This window comes from Eurosta solidaginis, unplaced genomic scaffold (assembly GCF_040869045.1).
Source record: "Eurosta solidaginis isolate ZX-2024a unplaced genomic scaffold, ASM4086904v1 ctg00001580.1, whole genome shotgun sequence".
Lineage (NCBI taxonomy): Eukaryota > Metazoa > Arthropoda > Insecta > Diptera > Tephritidae > Eurosta > Eurosta solidaginis.
Genome location: NW_027137186.1, coordinates 109,863 through 115,675, shown reverse-complemented (window position 1 = coordinate 115,675; position 5,813 = coordinate 109,863). Strand labels below are relative to the sequence as shown.

Sequence of the window (5,813 nt, the reverse complement as noted above, 5' to 3'; positions counted from 1 at the left end):
ACTGACAGAATATGTCACGTTAGGGCACATGACTAAGGTGCACACCGTAGTACCACCACAATCAACTGATTGCTATTTCTTACCGCATCATGCGGTGATCAAAGAAGAAAGCACAACGACTAAAGTAAGGGTCGTATTCAACGCGTCGTGCCCGACATCCAATGGCATAAGCCTGAACGATGTTCTACACACCGGCCCAGTACTGCAATCCGACTTAACAATACTGCTCCTCCGATGGAGATTCTACAAGTACGTCTTCAATAGCGACATTGAGAAGATGTACAGGCAAATTTGGGTAAAGGAAAATCAAAACCAATACCAAAGAATAGTTTTTCGACTCCAAGCAGAGGACCCTGTCAGCGTGTTTGAGCTCAACACGGTAACTTTTGGGGTAAACTGTGCCCCCTATCTAGCGATCAGAACCCTACATGAACTTGCTGAAGACGTCGAGGCGTCTCTGCCAACCGCAGCGCATATCTTGCGAAACGGTATGTACGTCGATGACGTCCTTGCAGGGGGACATAGCATCGAAGCAGCAATCGCGGCCCGCGATGAAATCACAGCTGCATTAAAGTCAGCAGGATTCCCTCTGCGAAAGTGGACATCTAACTGCAGTAGGATACTACAGGGCATACCCAAACCTCACAGGCTTACGGAAGACTTTCTGGAATTCGAGGACGCGAGCATGGTAAAAACCCTAGGCATCCGTTGGAACGCGCATTCCGACTATTTCTATTTCACAGCGAAACCAATCGAAAACCAAGACATCTTAACAAAAAGGGCGATCCTATCGGCCATCGCCAAACTCTTCGACCCGTTAGGCTGGCTTGCTCCAGTTATCATCGTAGCTAAGATATTAATGCAGAACATTTGGCTGGAGGGGACGGATTGGGATGAACCGGTATCCACAATCACTTTAGATCGGTGGCAAACCTTTATGCAGGAGTACCCCGCCATTAACCGGATTCGTATACCTCGGTGGGTGCACTTCACCCCAACCAACGATATAGAAATTCACGGCTTCTGTGACGCGTCCGAAAAAGCTTACGGGGCTACGGTTTACGTGCGAGCTAAGATCAACGATAGGGCATACGTTAGTCTACTCATGGCGAAAACGAGGGTGGCACCAGTAAAAACAATTTCACTACCAAGATTGGAGTTATGCGGTGCCGTCTTGCTGGCTGAAACTTTGGAAAATGTGATGGAGAACCTGAACTTAGGCACATTTAACATGCACCTATGGACAGATATTGACAGATGGATATTCTTGATCGGTTTTCCGATCTATCAAGAGCGTTGCGGGTTATCTCCTACATTATACGATTCTCGAATAGAACACGTCCAAAAACTAAAATGTCCTTTAAGGCAGAGTCTCACCAGATCTCGCCTGACGAAATCAAGGCTACGACTAGCCGTCTCATAAGGATATCCCAAACCAACCACTATGCCGAAGAAATAAGCTCTCTGAGAACTAGGAAACCCATCGCGACCAAAAGCGAGATTCTCTCTTTAAACCCCTTTATCGACGAAGATAATGTCCTTCGGGTGGGGGGTCGCCTCAACGCATCCAGGGACGTTCCCGTCGACGAACGTCACCCGATAATCCTCCCTTACGCCTGCCGACTCACCCGTCTCCTGGTCCAGTTTGTCCACACCATTTCCATACATGGCGGAAACCAACTAATGCTGCGGCTCCTACGCACGCAGTATTGGATACCTCGGGTCAAAAACATGATCCGATCCATCATACACAACTGCAAGGCCTGTACGCTATTTCGCAAACGTTCCCCGACGCAACTCATGGGAACCCTCCCTGCGGAACGCACTACCTTTAGCAGGGCATTTACCAACACCGGGGTGGATTTCGCAGGACCGTTTGACATAAAGTCTTACAGCGGACGAGGATGCCGCATGTCTAAGGGTTACGTCTGTCTATTCGTCTGCTTTGCGACTAAGGCGATCCACTTAGAGGCGACTAGCGACCTCAGCACCGCCGCGTTTCTAGCAGCATTTAGTCGGTTTGTCTCCAGACGAGGATGCCCGAAAAACCTCTATTCCGACAACGGAACGAACTTTGTCGGTGCGTCGAGGGCTCTCCGCTCAGAGGTCAAGGCATTCCTCGTTGATGCGCGCAACCAAACCCTCTCTAAATATGCCCACCAAACCATTACATGGCATTTCATACCAGCAGCTGCTCCTCATATGGGCGGACTGTGGGAAGCGGGAGTCAAGAGTTTCAAAACCCATTTCAAAAAGATCGCATTGGATCATAAATTTACTCTAGAGGAGTTTAGCACCCTCCTGTGTAGGATTGAATCCTGTCTCAACTCCCGACCCCTAAGCCCATCTTCAAATGACCCGTCCAACCTGGAGCCACTCACCCCCGGGCACTTCCTCGTCGGGGGCCACCTACTAGCGCCACCCGAGATTGACGTCAGCGAGAATCGCGCTTCACTCGTCAATCGATGGGAAAAACTTAAGGCGCTGCATCAAACCTTCTGCAAGCGGTGGAAAACGGAGTACCTCACCGAACTGCAGAAGCGCGTTAAGTGGAAGCATCCACAATCGAATCTCAAACAGGGGGACTTAGTCGTCATTAAAGAGGACAATCTGCCCCCCAACGAATGGAGACTAGGTCGGATAGCCAACCTCAATTATGGCCCCGATAACCGAGTTCGAGTCGTCGAACTTGATACGGCAAGAGGACAAACCACCCGACCAATCACGAAATTGGTCCTACTACCACCCTCCAGTGAGGGTGAGGGAGACTTGTAACTCCCAACCGTTATAACCAACAACCCGTATAACCCAGCTCTCGTTCACCCTGAACGAGGCCTACAACCCGCTTACCCCAGCTCTCGTTCATCCCGAACGAAGACAACAACCCACTTAAACCCGCTCTCGTTCACCCCGAACTAGGCCAACAGAACCCTACCGCAGATCCGCTATCTGCCACAGAATACCAGTGAATCAATAATCATGATTTTGTCTTAAAACATCTACATATCTTTTCTCCTAGGGAGAAGAAAAATTGGGGAATAGGAATTTCGAATTTTCGAAGTCAGCTGTTTTGTCAATTGAAATCTCATTGCGCATTTCTTATTTTGTTTAAAAAAAAAATAAATTTTGTAAGGTCTAATGATTGTTGCTAATTTGTTTGAAATTAAGAAATAAGGTGTAAACCACGCACATTATTGCATTTCATGTGAAATGAGTAATGAATTGGTGCCACAGCAACATCAACTGAGGAGCATAAGAAGGAGACGGCGGGATAACACAAATCCGCCGGAGAGGCCTGCTCTCATTCTGCAAGGCACATTTCTGGCGGCCATGTCGAGTTGAGTTCGCCCTTCGCCATATACAAAAATTTAATTAAGCCTTCTTAAAATCCTTGCGCAATTTCTAAATGGCTACATCAAGTATACAAAGAGCTCTTCCGTTGCTTATGATACTTTTCGACTTAAAATAAAGAATATTGTGGTTGTTGATGCGGTTGTATTAACAGTGAGAACATTGTGGTACAATGCAAATACATATTTTAGCACACATTTGTACAATTAAGTGTTCTTTCTTAAAAGAACCAATTTCCTTTAACTATTTTGATGCATTCCCTTTAACTAGTGGAAAAACTCCTATGATGGCAAGGAAATATCCCTCTCCCTCACAGTCATAATACCTACTCTTCTCCCATAACTGGTTTCCTCCTTTTCGAACATTGTTCAGAATAGGAGGAAAGGGAGACGTGAAAGAAAACTCACAAGGAATTTCTATTTAGAATACGAGGAAGGGGAGAAGGGAATTGGGCTGCTAATATTTTATTACCTTAACGTAATATAGTTTACCATCATACCTTTAAATCCGTTTGGCGTATCAATCTCCGTCATGTGGTGCGCAGGTTCTGCACGTTCCTGTGGTTTGGCTGTAGTAGCATTTGAGGTAGTTGTTTTGTCAACGTTGTTCCACCTGTTAAATTAACTGCTTTTGAAATTAAGGTGATTTTAGCTATCATTACTACCTACTTACCTCAGCACTAGTCCTTGAGTAAAGTAATTCCGACCACATCGGGGTGCTTGTATTCTGATAGCACTGGTAGATACTCATATGTCGTCCTCCGAGCGCAGTAGATTCGACTCCAATTTCGAAGCGCGGCCACCAAGTCTAGACCCCATTTGGCTACCAGATCGTGAATATGAGCCATTGGTATTGCCGGAATCTTCTGCCGATTTATTAATGAAACATGACTTAATAATCAAGGCATTGAGCGTATATGCAGTATTACGACGTTTTCGTCATTTAATACGCTTATCACCATTTCGTTTTGAGGATTTTTGCGCTGCATTGACAAGTGACGAACAAAGTGCACCAATTGCAGACGTACATTTTATGTTAGTGAAGGCATTTTTACGTGAAGAAAATCTTCAGGGAACTCACTTTGTTCCTTCAGGGAACTCACCTTTGGACCACTCGATCCAAAAGATACGGTGAATATAAGTTTCCTATCTAATTAATGGCATCACATGGCCGGAGGTATTACGTAGCTATGTAGAGAGCGATATAATTTTTAGTCGCGAAGTATATAATATTTTATGTGCTGCTGGCGATTATCCATTTACGTGTGTTAACGATCGTACTATAGTTTTACAATCTTTAACCAATCAATTTTACAAGCAATGCTATACGAGACGTAATGTTACAAGAGGGTCCAATTCATTACGATGATCATCGTCGTAGATGTCTAGATTAGGCGATCTATTATGCGGCGCAACATGCCCTGCTGTTTACCATCTCGAATGTGTCGATCCACCATTGCATGATATACCAACTGACGATTGGCAGTGTAATTCATGTAAATCGCATAAAGTTAGTGGTGTTGTGGATTGTGTATTGCCACAAGAGGAACAAGGCGTACCCATAAGGAATGATACTTGTCTCGGATCGACATGGACGTAAACTTTGGTTCATAGCACGTAGAACATTCGTTGAAGGCCAACCTGCATATGATGACAAAATTTGGGATTATAGTACAGAATCAAAACGAGAACTACTATTGGGCATACTCGATAAGGATGACTTAGAAGCTGCACTCTATAATCAAATTACTGAGCGGAAAGATGAGATTGTACGACAGATGACATTAACAGAATCCATAACAGAAGAGCATAACAAATATCAAAGACTGTCATATATGGACGAAGAAAAGAAGCAAACGTGGGCATTAAGGCGTGGCACGAATGATGAAGATGTTGATATAAGTGCAAATGCCATCAGCGGCGGCGGTGGAGACAACAAAATGACACGCCTAAAAACAAGTCGGAACACAAAGGAATTTTCACATCTTAAATTGGTTATAGAACATGGTTTTGAAAATTACATAAATCAATATCCATCAAATCCAATTGCGTTGAATAAGCCACAACGCAACGAACAGCGCGATAAACGTCGACATTTATCACACAAATTTTCAGTGACTACCGCATCAGAATTTAAGTGGATTGGTACAACAATGGGTAGTTTGGATAGCATTATACAAACAGTGCGTCAAACGTTATTAATTTTGAAGATAGCATACCAACAGCGTTTATGATACCAAACTGGCGTTTCATGAAATAGAACCTGCGCAAAACTGTATCAGAAGCACGTCGTCCAACAGAATATTGTTTGCTTTTTATTGGTTATATATCAGCGAAGAGGCATGTCGAATCAGGGTTATTAGTGTTGGCGATAGGAGCTGATAGTTTTGTAGCAGCAGCATCTGCACCTTCAATTATTCCCTGCAACTGTTCCTCTATTGCACGCACCCGTTCAGCGAATGT

At 44.6% G+C, this 5,813-nt stretch overlaps 1 pseudogene; it reads left to right on the top strand.

Moving 5' to 3' along the window:
* The first annotated feature begins 4,101 nt into the window (after nt 1-4,101).
* LOC137236265 (nucleosome-remodeling factor subunit NURF301-like) lies at nt 4,102-5,610 on the top strand (annotated as a pseudogene).
* Nucleotides 5,611-5,813: the final 203 nt, after the last annotated feature.